The sequence below is a fragment of the Electrophorus electricus genome, chromosome 19 (genome assembly GCF_013358815.1).
Source record: "Electrophorus electricus isolate fEleEle1 chromosome 19, fEleEle1.pri, whole genome shotgun sequence".
In the NCBI taxonomy this organism is placed as follows: Eukaryota; Metazoa; Chordata; class Actinopteri; order Gymnotiformes; family Gymnotidae; genus Electrophorus; species Electrophorus electricus.
The window spans coordinates 24,826-43,992 of record NC_049553.1 but is presented as its reverse complement, the minus strand read 5'-3'; the positions used below and the strand labels follow the sequence as shown (position 1 = coordinate 43,992).

The window sequence follows — 19,167 nt, the reverse complement described above, 5'->3', positions numbered from 1 at the left end:
GTGGACTTTTGGGCCAGTTGAACATAGGAACTCTTGCACCCAAAGCTACTATCGCAAGCCTAGAATAAAAAGCCTCTTAGTAGCGCAATCTAGTACCCTTTTTACTGGACATTCGTAAGAAGCAGAAGTCATTTATTTTGCTCATTTCATAAGGAGACAATGACGCATGGTGCTGTGCAACTGTGTATCACAAGTAAAGATGAAAGTCTCATCAACCAATTGAACCTGTGACCACTCACACCCTAAGCAACACTCAGACACCTAGACCAACAAGCCCATTTCCTGCAGCTTGTTTAGTTAATGTTTCGACTTTTGGGTCTTGTCAACATTCTGGTCAATTGGTAGGAATGATTTGTTACCATTTTCCTTGTATCAATGTAGAGTTCATTCACTGACTTTATTGGCAAGAGATCAGCATGCTGTTTAAAAATGAGCTGTCCCAGAGAAAGGTCTCACTCATTTTGCAAAATATATACCATTTTCTTTTTTCCTTTTTTTTCCTGTTGAAATCGAAAGCTAATCAGACGCTGGTATATACATTTGACAACATAGCGCGCTATGTAAATATGAGTAAATAGCATTGCTTATCCAAATTCAAAGACAAATATTGCAATATTTCAAGAAACGGGTATTATTTCTTTTCTTTGATTTAACACTAGAATCAATGCAAAACATGCTTACAATGCACTGAATTTGTTTTGTGACAATGTTTCAGTTTTCAAAGACGATTCAACATCTCGCCGGCGCATCATTGAAGGTTGGAATAGGCTTTATGCAAGTTCATAGGAAGGTCATAAAGAGTTTTATAGTGTTTTGAAATATATCCACTTGTGGGAACCACAAACAGTAACTCTGTGCTAAAATTATGACTCTTTAAATAACATGATAGCCTGACCCTCACATAAGATTTTTCCAGAACATGTGCATTGATAAGAATTGTTGTTAACTTTCTTTATCTGTAGCATGATAGAGTTCTGTCAGTTTATGGACAAATCTGGCTCAAAGATGGTGCTCTTCATTACATAAAAAGAGAGTGCATGGTATCGTGGTCGCCGCCGCAACAGCAGAAGTGTCAGGGTGTCCGACGGGGCAAAGGCTCTGCGTTTAGGTCTCAGTCTCTCCTAGAGATGAGGGTTTGAATCCCACTTCTGGGATGCTTTTCTCACTCAACATTTGCTGCATTGCATCGGTGCTCTTCAGCGTCAGAGCTGTAGAGCATCGCCCCGGGATCCGTGGTAGTCATGGCCGAGAGGTTAAGGCGATGGACTAGAAATCCATTGGGGTTTCCCCGCGCAGGTTCGAGTCCTGCTGACTACGTGAGTGTGCTCTACTGTTTGTGATCTGTGAGTCTGCACGCAAAACCTGCTTTGCTGTTTGTGAGGGAATCCAAGCTATCTTCTCAGTGTGACCTTCCATGTGCTGAGCTGTCTTATTTGGCCATCAAAGGCATGATCATTTGAGGCTTTCTTTGTGCCTTTGGCTATGCTGCGGTTCCACCATAGCTGGCTTTCTTACTTCACCCAATTGTTACGAAGAGGTCTATCTGTAATAGGTACCGAAAGACAACCTATTTCTGGTCCTGTTGTTCTTCCACCCTACAGAGTCTAGTTGCAAGCCAAATATAACTTGACTGTTACATTATAGCTAGTCCTTCGATATCATCTTTACATAGCTTTTGAAAAGAACACTCCTAAGGCCTGCACACTAGTGCTTTGACCTATCGGCACCAAACTCGATGGCTCTAATCTAAACCTTGACCAGATGGTGCACGGAGATTTTTGTGGCTATGCATCATTCGGCCTCAACTTGTTTAGCCTGTGAATTACACATTGGAAATGACAGGGCAAAATACACTTAAAAAAAAAAAACATGACCGCGAGGCTTGTGCATCAATGATTTCCCTTAGCCACCTATAATTCAATGGCTTTATTCTAGGCCTTGGACAGAGGGAGGTCACCGACTTTTAAAGCGCTAGCTTTAAAGTTGGACCTAGGGTGACCCATTTCTCTCTAGACATAGACATTGCTTTAAGGTGAGGGTTGCCATTGAAAATTCCTAAAAACATAACAAGCCAATTTTGGACCTGGGGAGTTTATTTCTAAACCCAAGTTAACGCGAGTCTTAGAGTTAATGCACTCTTTCAATTATTTTAGAGTAATCTGTCCAAAATGTATTCTCTGTGGGACACTGGATCACCAGGAAAGGACGTGGACACCATTGCTTTGTCTGAAGCTCAACTTCACTTAACAAAATTAAACACAAACCTGAATGCTCTCACAGCAACCAGTGTTTCGAGGTCAAGGTGGACTTTTGGGCCAGTTGAACATAGGAACTCTTGCACCCAAAGCTACTATCGCAAGCCTAGAATAAAAAGCCTCTTAGTAGCGCAATCTAGTACCCTTTTTACTGGACATTCGTAAGAAGCAGAAGTCATTTATTTTGCTCATTTCATAAGGAGACAATGACGCATGGTGCTGTGCAACTGTGTATCACATGTAAAGATGAAAGGCTCATCAACCAATTGAACCTGTGACCACTCACACCCTAAGCAACACTCAGACACCTAGACCAACAAGCCCATTTCCTGCAGCTTGTTTAGTTAGTGTTTCGACTTTTGGGTCTTGTCAACATTCTGGTCAATTGGTAGGATTGATTTGTTACCATTTTCCTTGTATCAATGTAGAGTTCATTCACTGACTTTATTGGCAAGAGATCAGCATGCTGTTTAAAAATGAGCTGTCCCAGAGAAAGGTCTCACTCATTTTGCAAAATATATACCATTTTCTTTTTTCCTTTTTTTCCCTGTTGAAATCGAAAGCTAATCAGATGCTGGTATATACATTTGACAACATAGCGCGCTATGTAAATTTGAGTAAATAGCATTGCTTATCCAAATTCAAAGACAAATATTGCAATATTTCAAGAAACGGGTATTATTTCTCTTCTTTGATTTAACACTAGAATCAATGCAAAACATGCTTACAATGCACTGAATTTGTTTTGTGACAATGTTTCAGTTTTCAAAGACGATTCAACATCTCGCCGGCGCATCATTGAAGGTTGGAATAGGCTTTATGCAAGTTCATAGGAAGGTCATAAAGAGTTTTATAGTGTTTTGAAATATATCCACTTGTGGGAACCACAAACAGTAACTCTGTGCTAAAATTATGACTCTTTAAATAACATGATAGCCTGACCCTCACATAAGATTTTTCCAGAACATGTGCATTGATAAGAATTGTTGTTAACTTTCTTTATCTGTAGCATGATAGAGTTCTGTCAGTTTATGGACAAATCTGGCTCAAAGATGGTGCTCTTCATTACATAAAAAGAGAGTGCATGGTATCGTGGTCGCCGCCGCAACAGCAGACGTGTCAGGGTGTCCGACGGGGCAAAGGCTCTGCGTTTAGGTCTCAGTCTCTCCTAGAGATGAGGGTTTGAATCCCACTTCTGGGATGCTTTTCTCACTCAACATTTGCTGCATTGCATCGGTGCTCTTCAGCGTCAGAGCTGTAGAGCATCGCCCCGGGATCCGTGGTAGTCATGGCCGAGAGGTTAAGGCGATGGACTAGAAATCCATTGGGGTTTCCCCGCGCAGGTTCGAGTCCTGCTGACTACGTGAGTGTGCTCTACTGTTTGTGATCTGTGAGTCTGCACGCAAAACCTGCTTTGCTGTTTGTGAGGGAATCCAAGCTATCTTCTCAGTGTGACCTTCCATGTGCTGAGCTGTCTTATTTGGCCATCAAAGGCATGATCATTTGAGGCTTTCTTTGTGCCTTTGGCTATGCTGCGGTTCCACCATAGCTGGCTTTCTTACTTCACCCAATTGTTACGAAGAGGTCTATCTGTAATAGGTACCGAAAGACAACCTATTTCTGGTCCTGTTGTTCTTCCACCCTACAGAGTCTAGTTGCAAGCCAAATATAACTTGACTGTTACATTATAGCTAGTCCTTCGATATCATCTTTACATAGCTTTTGAAAAGAACACTCCTAAGGCCTGCACACTAGTGCTTTGACCTATCGGCACCAAACTCGATGGCTCTAATCTAAACCTTGACCAGATGGTGCACGGAGATTTTTGTGGCTATGCATCATTCGGCCTCAACTTGTTTAGCCTGTGAATTACACATTGGAAATGACAGGGCAAAATACACTTAAAAAAAAAAAACATGACCGCGAGGCTTGTGCATCAATGATTTCCCTTAGCCACCTATAATTCAATGGCTTTATTCTAGGCCTTGGACAGAGGGAGGTCACCGACTTTTAAAGCGCTAGCTTTAAAGTTGGACCTAGGGTGACCCATTTCTCTCTAGACATAGACATTGCTTTAAGGTGAGGGTTGCCATTGAAAATTCCTAAAAACATAACAAGCCAATTTTGGACCTGGGGAGTTTATTTCTAAACCCAAGTTAACGCGAGTCTTAGAGTTAATGCACTCTTTCAATTATTTTAGAGTAATCTGTCCAAAATGTATTCTCTGTGGGACACTGGATCACCAGGAAAGGACGTGGACACCATTGCTTTGTCTGAAGCTCAACTTCACTTAACAAAATTAAACACAAACCTGAATGCTCTCACAGCAACCAGTGTTTCGAGGTCAAGGTGGACTTTTGGGCCAGTTGAACATAGGAACTCTTGCACCCAAAGCTACTATCGCAAGCCTAGAATAAAAAGCCTCTTAGTAGCGCAATCTAGTACCCTTTTTACTGGACATTCGTAAGAAGCAGAAGTCATTTATTTTGCTCATTTCATAAGGAGACAATGACGCATGGTGCTGTGCAACTGTGTATCACATGTAAAGATGAAAGGCTCATCAACCAATTGAACCTGTGACCACTCACACCCTAAGCAACACTCAGACACCTAGACCAACAAGCCCATTTCCTGCAGCTTGTTTAGTTAGTGTTTCGACTTTTGGGTCTTGTCAACATTCTGGTCAATTGGTAGGATTGATTTGTTACCATTTTCCTTGTATCAATGTAGAGTTCATTCACTGACTTTATTGGCAAGAGATCAGCATGCTGTTTAAAAATGAGCTGTCCCAGAGAAAGGTCTCACTCATTTTGCAAAATATATACCATTTTCTTTTTTCCTTTTTTTCCCTGTTGAAATCGAAAGCTAATCAGATGCTGGTATATACATTTTATACATTTAACAACATAGCGCGCTATGTAAATTTGAGTAAATAGCATTGCTTATCCAAATTCAAAGACAAATATTGCAATATTTCAAGAAACGGGTATTATTTCTCTTCTTTGATTTAACACTAGAATCAATGCAAAACATGCTTACAATGCACTGAATTTGTTTTGTGACAATGTTTCAGTTTTCAAAGACGATTCAACATCTCGCCGGCGCATCATTGAAGGGTTGGAATAGGCTTTATGCAAGTTCATAGGAAGGTCATAAAGAGTTTTATAGTGTTTTGAAATATATCCACTTGTGGGAACCACAAACAGTAACTCTGTGCTAAAATTATGACTCTTTAAATAACATGATAGCCTGACCCTCACATAAGATTTTTCCAGAACATGTGCATTGATAAGAATTGTTGTTAACTTTCTTTATCTGTAGCATGATAGAGTTCTGTCAGTTTATGGACAAATCTGGCTCAAAGATGGTGCTCTTCATTACATAAAAAGAGAGTGCATGGTATCGTGGTCGCCGCCGCAACAGCAGACGTGTCAGGGTGTCCGACGGGGCAAAGGCTCTGCGTTTAGGTCTCAGTCTCTCCTAGAGATGAGGGTTTGAATCCCACTTCTGGGATGCTTTTCTCACTCAACATTTGCTGCATTGCATCGGTGCTCTTCAGCGTCAGAGCTGCAGAGCATCGCCCCGGGATCCGTGGTAGTCATGGCCGAGAGGTTAAGGCGATGGACTAGAAATCCATTGGGGTTTCCCCGCGCAGGTTCGAGTCCTGCTGACTACGTGAGTGTGTTCTAATGTTTGTGATCTGTGAGTCTGCACGCAAAACCTGCTTTGCTGTGTGTGAGGGAATCCAAGCTATCTTCTCAGTGTGACCTTCCATGTGCTGAGCTGTCTTATTTGGCCATCAAAGGCATGATCATTTGAGGCTTTCTTTGTGCCTTTGGCTATGCTGCGGTTCCACCATAGCTGGCTTTCTTACTTCACCCAATTGTTACGAAGAGGTCTATCTGTAATAGGTACCGAAAGACAACCTATTTCTGGTCCTGTTGTTTTTCCACCCTACAGAGTCTAGTTGCAAGCCAAATATAACTTGACTGTTACATTATAGCCAGTCCTTCGATATCATCTTTACATAGCTTTTGAAAAGAACACTCCTAAGGCCTGCACACTAGTGCTTTGACCTATCGGCACCAAACTCGATGGCTCTAATCTAAGCCTTGACCAGATGGTGCACGGAGATTTTTGTGGCTATGCATCATTCGGCCTCAACTTGTTTAGCCTGTGAATTACACATTGGAAATGACAGGGCAAAATACACTTAAAAAAAAAAAACATGACCGCGAGGCTTGTGCATCAATGATTTCCCTTAGCCACCTATAATTCAATGGCTTTATTCTAGGCCTTGGACAGAGGGAGGTCACCGACTTTCAAAGCGCTAGCTTTAAAGTTGGTCCTAGGGTGACCCATTTCTCTCTAGACATAGACATTGCTTTAAGGTGAGGGTTGCCATTGAAAATTCCTAAAAACATAACAAGCCAATTTTGGACCTGGGGAGTTTATTTCTAAACCCAAGTTAACGCGAGTCTTAGAGTTAATGCACTCTTTCAATTATTTTAGAGTAATCTGTCCAAAATGTATTCTCTGTGGGACACTGGATCACCAGGAAAGGACGTGGACACCATTGCTTTGTCTGAAGCTCAACTTCACTTAACAAAATTAAACACAAACCTGAATGCTCTCACAGCAACCAGTGTTTCGAGATCAAGGTGGACTTTTGGGCCAGTTGATCATAGGAACTCTTGCACCCATAGCTACTATCGCAAGCCTAGAATAACAAGCCTCTTAGTAGCGCAATCTAGTACCCTTTTTACTGGACATTCGTAAGAAGCAGAAGTCATTTATTTTGCTCATTTCATAAGGAGACAATGACGCATGGTGCTGTGCAACTGTGTATCAGAAGTAAAGATGAAAGGCTCATCAACCAATTGAACCTGGGCCCACTCACACCCTAAGCAAAAATCAGACACCTAGACCAACAAGCCCATTTCCTGCAGCTTGTTTTGTTAGTGTTTCGACTTTTGGGTCTTGTCAACATTCTGGTCAATTGGTAGGATTGATTTGTTACCATTTTCCTTGTATCAATGTAGAGTTCATTCACTGACTTTATTGGCAAGAGATCAGCATGCTGTTTAAAAATGAGCTGTCCCAGAGAAAGGTCTCACTCATTTTGCAAAATATATACCATTTTCTTTTTTCCTTTTTTTTCCTGTTGAAATCGAAAGCTAATCAGACGCTGGTATATACATTTGACAACATAGCGCGCTATGTAAATTTGAGTAAATAGCATTGCTTATCCAAATTCAAAGACAAATATTGCAATATTTCAAGAAACGGGTATTATTTCTCTTCTTTGATTTAACACTAGAATCAATGCAAAACATGCTTACAATGCACTGAATTTGTTTTGTGACAATGTTTCAGTTTTCAAAGACGATTCAACATCTCGCCGGCGCATCATTGAAGGGTTGGAATAGGCTTTATGCAAGTTCATAGGAAGGTCATAAAGAGTTTTATAGTGTTTTGAAATATATCCACTTGTGGGAACCACAAACAGTAACTCTGTGCTAAAATTATGACTCTTTAAATAACATGATAGCCTGACCCTCACATAAGATTTTTCCAGAACATGTGCATTGATAAGAATTGTTGTTAACTTTCTTTATCTGTAGCATGATAGAGTTCTGTCAGTTTATGGACAAATCTGGCTCAAAGATGGTGCTCTTCATTACATAAAAAGAGAGTGCATGGTATCGTGGTCGCCGCCGCAACAGCAGACGTGTCAGGGTGTCCGACGGGGCAAAGGCTCTGCGTTTAGGTCTCAGTCTCTCCTAGAGATGAGGGTTTGAATCCCACTTCTGGGATGCTTTTCTCACTCAACATTTGCTGCATTGCATCGGTGCTCTTCAGCGTCAGAGCTGTAGAGCATCGCCCCGGGATCCGTGGTAGTCATGGCCGAGAGGTTAAGGCGATGGACTAGAAATCCATTGGGGTTTCCCCGCGCAGGTTCGAGTCCTGCTGACTACGTGAGTGTGCTCTACTGTTTGTGATCTATGAGTCTGCACGCAAAACCTGCTTTGCTGTGTGTGAGGGAATCCAAGCTATCTTCTCAGTGTGACCTTCCATGTGCTGAGCTGTCTTATTTGGCCATCAAAGGCATCATCATTTGAGGCTTTCTTTGTGCCTTTGGCTATGCTGCGGTTCCACCATAGCTGGCTTTCTTACTTCACCCAATTGTTACGAAGAGGTCTATCTGTAATAGGTACCGAAAGACAACCTATTTCTGGTCCTGTTGTTCTTCCACCCTACAGAGTCTAGTTGCAAGCCAAATATAACTTGACTGTTACATTATAGCCAGTCCTTCGATATCATCTTTACATAGCTTTTGAAAAGAACACTCCTAAGGCCTGCACACTAGTGCTTTGACCTATCGGCACCAAACTCGATGGCTCTAATCTAAGCCTTGACCAGATGGTGCACGGAGATTTTTGTGGCTATGCATCATTCGGCCTCAACTTGTTTAGCCTGTGAATTACACATTGGAAATGACAGGGCAAAATACACTTAAAAAAAAAAAACATGACCGCGAGGCTTGTGCATCAATGATTTCCCTTAGCCACCTATAATTCAATGGCTTTATTCTAGGCCTTGGACAGAGGGAGGTCACCGACTTTCAAAGCGCTAGCTTTAAAGTTGGTCCTAGGGTGACCCATTTCTCTCTAGACATAGACATTGCTTTAAGGTGAGGGTTGCCATTGAAAATTCCTAAAAACATAACAAGCCAATTTTGGACCTGGGGAGTTTATTTCTAAACCCAAGTTAACGCGAGTCTTAGAGTTAATGCACTCTTTCAATTATTTTAGAGTAAACTGTCCAAAATGTATTTTCTGTGGGACACTGGATCACCAGGAAAGGACGTGGACACCATTGCTTTGTCTGAAGCTCAACTTCACTTAACAAAATTAAACACAAACCTGAATGCTCTCACAGCAACCAGTGTTTCGAGATCAAGGTGGACTTTTGGGCCAGTTGATCATAGGAACTCTTGCACCCATAGCTACTATCGCAAGCCTAGAATAACAAGCCTCTTAGTAGCGCAATCTAGTACCCTTTTTACTGGACATTCGTAAGAAGCAGAAGTCATTTATTTTGCTCATTTCATAAGGAGACAATGACGCATGGTGCTGTGCAACTGTGTATCAGAAGTAAAGATGAAAGGCTCATCAACCAATTGAACCTGGGCCCACTCACACCCTAAGCAAAAATCAGACACCTAGACCAACAAGCCCATTTCCTGCAGCTTGTTTTGTTAGTGTTTCGACTTTTGGGTCTTGTCAACATTCTGGTCAATTGGTAGGATTGAGTTGTTACCATTTTCCTTGTATCAATGTAGAGTTCATTCACTGACTTTATTGGCAAGAGATCAGCATGCTGTTTAAAAATGAGCTGTCCCAGAGAAAGGTCTCACTCATTTTGCAAAATATATACCATTTTCTTTTTTCCTTTTTTTTCCTGTTGAAATCGAAAGCTAATCAGACGCTGGTATATACATTTGACAACATAGCGCGCTATGTAAATTTGAGTAAATAGCATTGCTTATCCAAATTCAAAGACAAATATTGCAATATTTCAAGAAACGGGTATTATTTCTCTTCTTTGATTTAACACTAGAATCAATGCAAAACATGCTTACAATGCACTGAATTTGGGTTGGGTTAGGGTTAGGGTAGGGTTAGGGTTAGGGTTAGGGTTAGGGACTTTGCACTGTTAAAAGTGCTTCTGGTAGCTAGCTAGCTAGCTAGGTAGCTTGGTAATGGCTTTGCACTGTTAACCGTGCAGCCGGTAACTAGCTGTATCTACTGGTTTAAATGCTTGCGGTTTAAATGCTTGGTGGACATTTGATTGTATGTTTTACTGAGCTGAAAGCTAGCTAGCTACTTTACTGGGTATGATTCTGTGACCTCCTGGGCTTGGAGGTCTGTTTCTAGTTTTGGATAAAGGGTCAAACTGTATGGTCTGCCCAGGCCCAGAGCTCCTTTGCTGGGCATGACTGTGTGACCTGGTGGGCCTGGAAGTCTGGTTGTAGTCTGATTTAAAGGGTCAAATGGTCTCCATTGTGTGTCCAGGTTTAAGGCTACTTTGCTGGGCAAGTGATTTAGAGAGTGTTGGAAGTCTGGATCCTGTATTATTTAAAGGCTCAAATCACAAGAAAGTGTGCCCAGGGACGAAGCCACTTTGCCCTGCATGGTCGATGTGACACGGTGGGCCTGGAAGTATGGTTCCTCCCCCCCCCATCTATCCATTCACTTGAAGGGGGTCAAAGTGCCCGAATTGTGCCCAGGCACGGAGCTAGGTCGCTGGTCATCAGCACGTGCGCACTTCGACCCTTGAAAACGTGAGCCCCAGGGGCCGCGCGGCTTCGAATGTGCACGGCCTTCGAGCTACCGACTGGCCACGAGAGCTGGACCCATCGGGTACGGAAGCCTTTCCGTCACGTGCTCGTTTTCCACGCCTTCAGCGCAGGTAGCCTGCGAATTTAAAACCGACGCGCATTTTATTCTTTTCCCTTTTTATCCTTTCATATCTCTCCGTTACCTTGGAGAAGAGAAAATTCCTTTTTTGTCTTTAGCGCTGCATTGTCGCCTCTATCTCCCAATAATTCATACTCGAGGCTTTAGAAATCTAAGTTTTTGGGGGGTATATGCCATTTCCTGTTATTTGTGCAGAATACACACACTTTCACTTTGGAATCCACAAAGTTTTATAAATGAGGTCCCTGAATAACATCAATCTATTTCTACACTATATGGCTTGCTAATTTCATATGTCTGTGTGTCTTTCTGTTTGTCTCTCTCTCTGTGTGTGTGTGTGTGTGTGTGTGTGTGTGTGTGTGTGTGTGTGTGTGTGTGTGTGTGTGTTATACCAGCCCATAGAGGAGGACATGAGTCTGAAAGTGGCGCTGGAGATGAAGAACCAGGAGATCAAAGATCAGCACGATCTTTTGGTAAATCTATATACTCTGTATGTAGTACCTGGTTTAACACTATATCCTCTGTATATATACTATATACTGTTTATGTAGTACCTGGTTTAACACTATACCCTCAGCTTACTCTAGTCTGCAGATGTAAAGAAATTAAACAGAATGTGTATCTGTGTATATGTGCGCACCTGTATGTGTCTGGTTGTAGTATTATTTAAAGGGTCAAACTGTGTGAAGTGTGCCCAGGCCCAGAGCTACTTTGCTGGGCATGACTGTGTGACCTCTTGGGCCTGGAAGTCTGTTTCTAGTTTTATTTAAACGGTCAAACTGCGTGAAGTGTGCCCAGGCCCAGAGCTACTTTGCTGGGCATGACTGTGTGACCTCTTGGGCCTGGAGGTCTGTTTCTAGTTTTATTTAAACGGTAAAACTGCGTGAAGTGTGCCCAGGCCCAGAGCTACTTTGCTGGGCATGACTGTGTGACCTCTTGGGCCTGGAAGTCTGTTTCTAGTTTTATTTAAACGGTAAAACTGCGTGAAGTGTGCCCAGGCCAAGAGCTACTTTGCTGGGCGTGACTGTGTGACCTCTTGGGCCAGGAAGTCTTTTTGTAGTATTATTTAAAGGGTCAAACTGCATGAAGTTTGCCGAGGCCCAGAGCTACTTTGCTGGGCATGACTGTGTGACCTCTTGGGCCTTGAAATGTGGTGCTTTGAATGATTTAAAGAGTGAAACGGTCTGAAGTGTGCCCACGTTTAAAGCAACCTTGCTGGGCATGACTGTGTGACCTCTTGTGCCTGGAAGTCTGGTTGTAGTTTTATTTAAAGGGTCAAACTGTGCCCTGTAAACCGCACTGTGCCCTTCTGCGAAGAGCAAAGATGGTAAGGAAATCTCACAATTAATATCGCGATATGTCATCAGCTTGGCAAATGTCACATCCGGGTCACCCCAACACCATCTCAGCCTGCAGATGGCGTAAGTTTACATGACGGATTCTTTTATTCTCTTCAACGACAAAACTCAGGTCTATACACCAAAAATATGGCTGATTAAAATGCACGTAAATTAAATTGAGTCAATAAAATGCATATGAATTTTACGTTTTGACTGATAAGTAGTTTTATTTGACTCAAGTTTAATCAACTTATCTTTCAACTTTATCCATTTTTATTACTTGCCTTATTTATCATTTATTTGAAGTTTGCGGGCGCAACGTTCTGATTGACATTTTTGCCTCGAGAGGCGGAAGTAACGAAAATTGCTTGGGTTAAACCATTGATTAATTAATGAATGTTATTGGATAAACAAGGCAACTAAAACAGTTACTAATGTTAAGTGATAAAAGAGTCCGGTAACACAAACGGCTTGAGTTAAACGTTAAATGACGTGACACAAAGTTACTCAAATTATTTAATTATATGCCACTGTAGTATTTAGTTCACATGCATTTGTTGTTTACACCCTCAAAGAAACTCCCTTGGTCATGAATGATCAAACTTGATATTTGATTTTTAAAAATGTATCAAATCAAGACTGTTTTAATCCTTTCTTTTCCAGATAACTCTCACTTACATTTTCAAGTCACATGCATTTTTTCATGACCAGTTTAAATTTTCATGGATTTTTATCAGCTTCGATTTCATCATTTAGAATTTGCTAGTTCCTCCACTCATGTGCCTGAAATGTTACTAAACCGTGTTGTAAATTAGTAGATTCATTCCTGTTTGAGGAATTCTGGCTTGTGTTTATTGTCTGTGAGCAGAAAGGCTTTCCTAGATGCCAACTGGCAAAATGTTCCAAGATTTCTAAGAAATTATTCAACTTCCCTAAAAAAAAAAAACGCACAAAAAATAAATAAGTAAGCTGAGAGAACTAAAACGAAAGCTATAAATACAACTTGACAGTTTTCAGTAGCAGACGAATTTGTACGGTTACTGAGCTGCTAGCTAGCTAGCTACCGGCTGCAAGGTTAACAGTGCAAAGTCAGTAGCTAGTGTTTCAAATGTGACCAGACTCTTGAGAAGCACCTCAACGCTCACACAAGGGTGTCCGCTTGTCATAGTGCTGCAAGTACTGTAGGAAGGGCTTTGGTGAAACGGGCCACATGGAGGAGCAGAAGAGAATCCACACAAGTGAAGAACCCCGTAGCTGCCCAGTATGTCAGAATCCACATGGGTTTACAACCCTGTAGCTGCCCGGTATGTTAGAAGCAAATTGTGCAGGTGGGTAATGAGCCACATTTGTACCCATTCATATGTTGGGAGCAAAACGGTTGAAGACAACCAGTATGTTAACAATCAGATCACTGTTGAAAACAAGAAAGTAAACAATGGTTAATATGTTTCTTCACAGCTTTGTCATTGCTTGATCTATTTTTGTGTGATTTAGTGCTTGTTTGGGCAGGTGTGTTAAAGTCTTCCTTTGTTTTTGGTTTTGCTCCTTTTTATTTAGTTTTTGGTTCCTTTTTGTCTAGTGATGTCCATTATCCCTTTAAAATCTGTCCAATTAGAACAAATGTGAAGAAAATTTCATAGTGTTCAGATTTGATTACAGAAGCGACCAACAACTCCCTGCATTTGAATTTTGCATATACAGTATATTTGCAGTTTGGGCCTAGTCCACTGATCCAAAATCTGACCCAGATGTATCTCTTGAACAAAAATATTAAACTTTACATCTTGGATAGAAAAAGACATGCACGACAACAAGTTGAAGGAGATCTTCAGCAAGTTCGGCCCGACGCGAGTCCAAGGGCTTTGGCTTTGTGAGCTTCGAGAGGCACGAGGATGCAAAAAGGGCTGTGGATGAGATGAATGGGAAGCAGCTGAATGGGAAGCAGCTGTATGTGGCTCGTGTCCAGAAGAAAGGCGAGAGGCAGATGGAACGCAAGTTTGAGCGGACGAAGCAGATGAAACCTAGACAACAGTCTGGACGACGAGCGTCTGCGTAAAGAGTTCTCTCTCTCCGGGACAATCGCGAGCGCCAAGGTGACGACGGAGGGCGGCCGCTCCAAAGGGTTCGGCTTTGTGTGTTTCTCCTCGCCGGAGAAGGCCACCGAGGCAATGGAGGAGATGAGCAGGCGCATCGTAGGCACCGAGCCACTGTACGTGGGCCTGGCGCAGTGCAAGGAGGAGCGGCAGGCCCGCCTCACCCACCAGTACATGCGGCGCATGGCCAGCGTGAGTGCCGTGCCCAACCCAGTGCCGAACCCCTACCAGCCCGCCCCGCCCTCCGGCTACTTCGTGGAAGCCGTTTCGGAGGCTCAGAACTGGGCTGCCTACTACCTGAGCAGCCAGCTGGCACAGCTCCACCCCAGCACCCCCTGGGCCACGCAGAGCGTCCATCCACAGCATTTCCAGATTACGCTGAGTGCCATCAGCCCAGCTGCAGGCCCGCAGGCCTTCAGCACCGTCCGACCCACCGCCATCTCCCAGGTCCCACACATGATGGCCTCTCAGACCATGGCATCTCAGGCTCTGGGGCTGCAGTCTCCCGAGTCTCTGCGTTCTGAGGTGAATGAGGCAGTCGCTGTGCTCCAGGCCCACTGGGTGAACAAAGCCGCTCAACACTCTGTAACCAGTGCTGTGGTTCCCGCTGTCTGATGGAAAAACAAGTGAACCTGCAAGATGGCTTACGACCCTCATAGTAAGTTCATCCATACTTTGTAACTCTCGTATTAAGGTTGCACTGTGGCCAGGCCATAGTTAGGAACCTCTTCCAGGAGTGTGAAAGCACTTTAGGTTTAGGTAGTCCTGGAGAGGACGCGTCGGAAGCCGCGCCCCTCGGGAGGGGGTGCCGTCACGGGACGTTCCCCCCCCCCACCAAGCGACTCGGTACGGCCTGCCGCGTGCAGCGGGGGTTCACCCTTGTTTGTGGCCACACCCCCGTGGCACGCACCTGTATGGGGCTAATTGTTAGTGTTGGTCAGTCTATGTAAAACCCCGTCAGTGCGCGCCTCGGTGTTGGTCACCGGTTGTTAGCGTCTGACGTGGTATGTTTGTATCCAGGTTTCAAGTTTCAAGTTTCAAGTTTGGTTTATTTGTCACATACATAGTCATACACAGTACAACACGCAGTGAAATGGTGGAGAGTGCTCTGTCCAAACTGAGGAAGAAAACCAGGGGTGCATAGAGAAAAAAAATATATATACAGATAAATATATATTCTATGTATGTACAAAAATATATTAACAATGTATGTACAATATATGTATATTATGATTATATACACAATGTACAATGTATATGGTTGAGTATATATGTACACAATCTACAGAATGTACAGATCCATTGTATAGTACCATATCTACAGTTGTTGTAACAGGTTAATTGAGTATAAATCTAAATCTATATATACAGATGTACAGATATACAGTCATGTTACGTGGTGGTACAGATATACAGATATACAGATATACAGTCATGTTACGTAACAGTCATGTTACGTGGTGGTGGTGGTGGTCCCCACAGTTTATCAGTTTCCCTGATTCAGGGCCCGAATGGCCTGTGGGAAGAAGCTCCTCTTCAGCCTCTCTGTCTTGGCCTTCAGGGAGCGGAAGCGCCTCCCTGACCTCAACAGAGAGAACAGTCTATTGTTGGGATGGGTGGGGTCCTTCACAATTTTCCTGGCCTTGGTTTGGCACCGCTTGTAGTAGGTGGTCTGCAGGTCAGGAAGTTCCGAGTGAGTGATGCGCTCTGCTGAACGCACTACCCTTTGGAGTGCTTGTCTGTCCTGCTTGGTGCTATTTCCAAACCAGACTGTGATGTTCCCCGTGAGGATGCTCTCGATAGTGCAGGTGTAGAAGTTCCGCAGTACCTTGGAGGACAGTCTGAAGTCCCTTAGGCGTCTGAGGTGGTAAAGACGCTGAGGAGCCTTCTTTGCCAGGGAGCTGGTATGGCGGGATCAGGACAGGTCCTGCGAGATGTGAACACCAAGGTACCTGAAACTATCTACTCTCTCCACCGCGGTTCCACTGATCCTCACAGGTTGGTAGTGCCGCTCCTGCTTCTTGCTGCAATCCACGATCAGCTCCTTTGTCTTACTGACGTTTAGGAGGAGATTATTTTCCTGGCACCAGTTTTCCAGGTGTTTAATCTCCTCCAGGTAGGCCCTCTCGTCGTTGTCCGAGATCAGACCCACGACAACGGTGTCGTCAGCAAACTTGACAATGGTGTTAGAGCTGGAAGTGGCTGTGCAGTCGTAGGTGTACAGTGAGTAGAGCAGGGGGCTTAGGACACAACCGTGAGGAGCTCCAGTGCTGAGGGTGAGGGTGGATGAGGCGCAGTTGCCCACCCGTACTGATTGTGGTCTGTCTGTTAGGAAGTTGGAGATCCAGTCGCACAGGGATGTATGCAGTCCTAGATCTCCCAACTTACTAGTGAGTAGGGAGGGAATGATAGTGTTAAATGCTGAACTGTAGTCGACAAATAGCATTTTAACATAATTTCCCCTCCCTTCGTCCAGGTGAGTCAGTGAAGTGTGGAGCAGATGTGCAATCGCATCGTCAGTGGAGCGGTTGTGGCGGTATGCAAACTGCAGTGGGTCCGTGGAGGCTGGCAGTGAAGATGTGATGAAGTCTCTAACTAGCTTTTCAAAGCACTTCATCACGACTGATGTGAGGGCGACAGGGCGGTAGTCATTGAGGTCGGAGGGTCGAGGTTTCTTCGGGACGGGGACGATGGTGGACCGCTTGAAGCTGGACGGGACAATACCGAGCGTCAGGGAGAGATTGAAGATGTCGGTGAATACCGGGGCTAGCTGATCTGCGCAGGCTTTGAGGACCCTCCCGCAGATACCGTCTGGTCCCATCGCCTTCCTGGTATTCACCCTTTTAAACACTCTCCTCACGTCACTCTCCGTGATGATGAGAGGGCGCTGCTCTATGGTGGGCCCCGTGCATGTGCCACCGGCTGCGCCGATAGTGCCACTTGCACCAGCACCGTTAGCATTGGCGCTGTTAGCACTAGCGCCGTTAGCATTTGTGATGCTAGCATTAGCGCTGCTAGATGTAGCCTCGAAGCGAGCAAAGAATGTATTCAGCTCGTTCGCCAGAGACTCATCCGCACTCATCAGCCCAGAGGGTGGGCTCCTGTAGTCCGTGATCATCCGTAGTCCCTGCCACAGGGATCTAGAGCCACTCTGCTGGAACTGTGTCTCTAGTTTCTTCCCGTAGCGCCGCTTCGCCTCCCTCACCGCCCTGCGCACTCCGTATGCTGCAGACTTGTACTCGTCCATGTTCCCGCTGATGATCCCCGCATTGTAGGCAGCAGTTTGAGAGTTCAGAGCCTCGCGGATGGTTCTGTCCACCCAGGGCTTCTGGTTGGAAAACTTCTTGATGGTGATTCTTGGGATCGTGTCGTCCACCAGTTTCCCAATAAATCCTACTACTGCCTCCGTAAACTCGCTGACATCATCAGTGCTGCGCCGGAACATGTCCCAGTCCGCGTCATCCAGAGCGTCCTGCAGGGCGGCCACCAATTGGTCTGTCCAGCACGCGACCTCCCTCTGAACCGGAGCTTCCCGTTTCAGCCGTTGTTTATATTTTGGTAGGAGGAAGATGGCGGCGTGGTCCGACTTACCAAACGGTGGATGAGCTAGTGCCTTGTAGCTGTCCTTGTATGGGGTGTAGCAGTGATCTAGTGTCCTATTTCCCCTGGTGGGGAAGGTTACGTGCTGGTAAAAGTTGGGCACCGCACGCTTGAGGTTAGCGCTGTTGAAATCCCCAACCACAATAAGTGCAGCGTCCCGGTGCTGTGCCTGAAACTGTGTGAGAGCCTCATGAAGTTCCCACAGTGCAGTGTCCATGTTAGCCTGAGGTGGGATGTACACGGTGTTGATGATGACCGAAGTGAACTCCCGAGGAAGGTAGAAAGGGCGAAGTTTGAGGGCGAGCAGCTCCAGGTTGGGTGAGCAGGAGCAGGCGAGAGTAACAACATTGGCATTGTTGCACCAGCTGTTGTTTACCATCACACACACTCCGCCGCCTCTCGACTTCCCCGAATCTGCCATCCTGTCCATGCGGTGAACCGAGAAGAACTCGGCCGGCTGGATAGCGTGGTTTGGTACCGCTGGGTTCAGCCACGACTCAGTGAAGCAGAGGAGATTGCAGTCCCGAATGTCCCTCTGGAACTTTATCCTGGCCCGGAGGTCATCGAGCTTGTTATCCAGAGACTGGACGTTGGCTAGCAGGATGCTGGGTAAGGGAGCTCGGTGTGCCCGAGCCCTCAGCCTGTTCCTGACGCCAGCTCGCTTCCCTCGCGGCCTTTTCCTCGCCCCGCGTCTTCTGTTTTCCCTCAGGATCTCCGTCGGCCATCTTGGGTCCGGGGTTAGAGACGGCTTGAGGTGAGTGCTATGTAGATTAAGAGAAATAAGGGCATCTCTGCTGTACGAGACACGTGCCGTGGTGTGTAGAGAAGGGCTGCGGAGAAGTCAGGGGTAGCGGGAAGAGCGAAAAGAACGAAAAAGATAGCGAAAAGAGCGAAAAAAGTGCCAGGTGTGGACGGAGCAGTCGTGACGGCAGCCGACCTCACCGGCGCCATCTTGGACTGTTGGTGTAGCCATTGTATTTGTTTGTCTAGCCCATGTTAATCTTCATTAGCATAATTTCATTAAATGTTGCACAAAGTCCAGGGAGTCTGTGCATCCTGTTCCATGCCCTGTGGCACTCGGGCCATTACAGTTGCGCTGTCGGTTGGATGGAGTTGTGCGTGTGTGACTGTCTCCTCTGTCAGTCGGGAGGGGCTATATGCGTGAGTGTAAGGTGATCCCTGTTCCTCAGCTGGGAGGCGTCGTGTGGGTGTGTCTGAAGGAGCTAACTTTTCTCTCTCCCGAGTGCTGTTAGAACTCACTCTCCTCTCCCTTCCGCAGTTCGCTTCTACGGTAGTAGCCTGCTAAAATACAATGTTAGTACTCATGCGTTTTACATTTCACACTTGTTTGTTTGTTGTCTTAAAAGATGTTCATCATTTCAAATCGAATTTTTTG

At 44.8% G+C, this 19,167-nt stretch overlaps 4 non-coding genes across 4 annotated transcripts; all 4 read left to right on the top strand.

The window, feature by feature from the left end:
• The first annotated feature begins 1,235 nt into the window (after positions 1–1,235).
• Positions 1,236–1,317, top strand: trnas-aga. Its single transcript has one exon. It is a non-coding gene; the product is annotated as a tRNA-Ser (tRNA).
• A 2,220-nt stretch (positions 1,318–3,537) lies between these two features.
• trnas-aga lies at positions 3,538–3,619 on the top strand. The gene has a single exon. It is a non-coding gene; the product is annotated as a tRNA-Ser (tRNA).
• Positions 3,620–5,849: 2,230 nt separating this feature from the next.
• On the top strand, positions 5,850–5,931 carry trnas-aga. The gene has a single exon. It is a non-coding gene; the product is annotated as a tRNA-Ser (tRNA).
• A 2,221-nt stretch (positions 5,932–8,152) lies between these two features.
• On the top strand, positions 8,153–8,234 carry trnas-aga. Its single transcript has one exon. It is a non-coding gene; the product is annotated as a tRNA-Ser (tRNA).
• Positions 8,235–19,167: the final 10,933 nt, after the last annotated feature.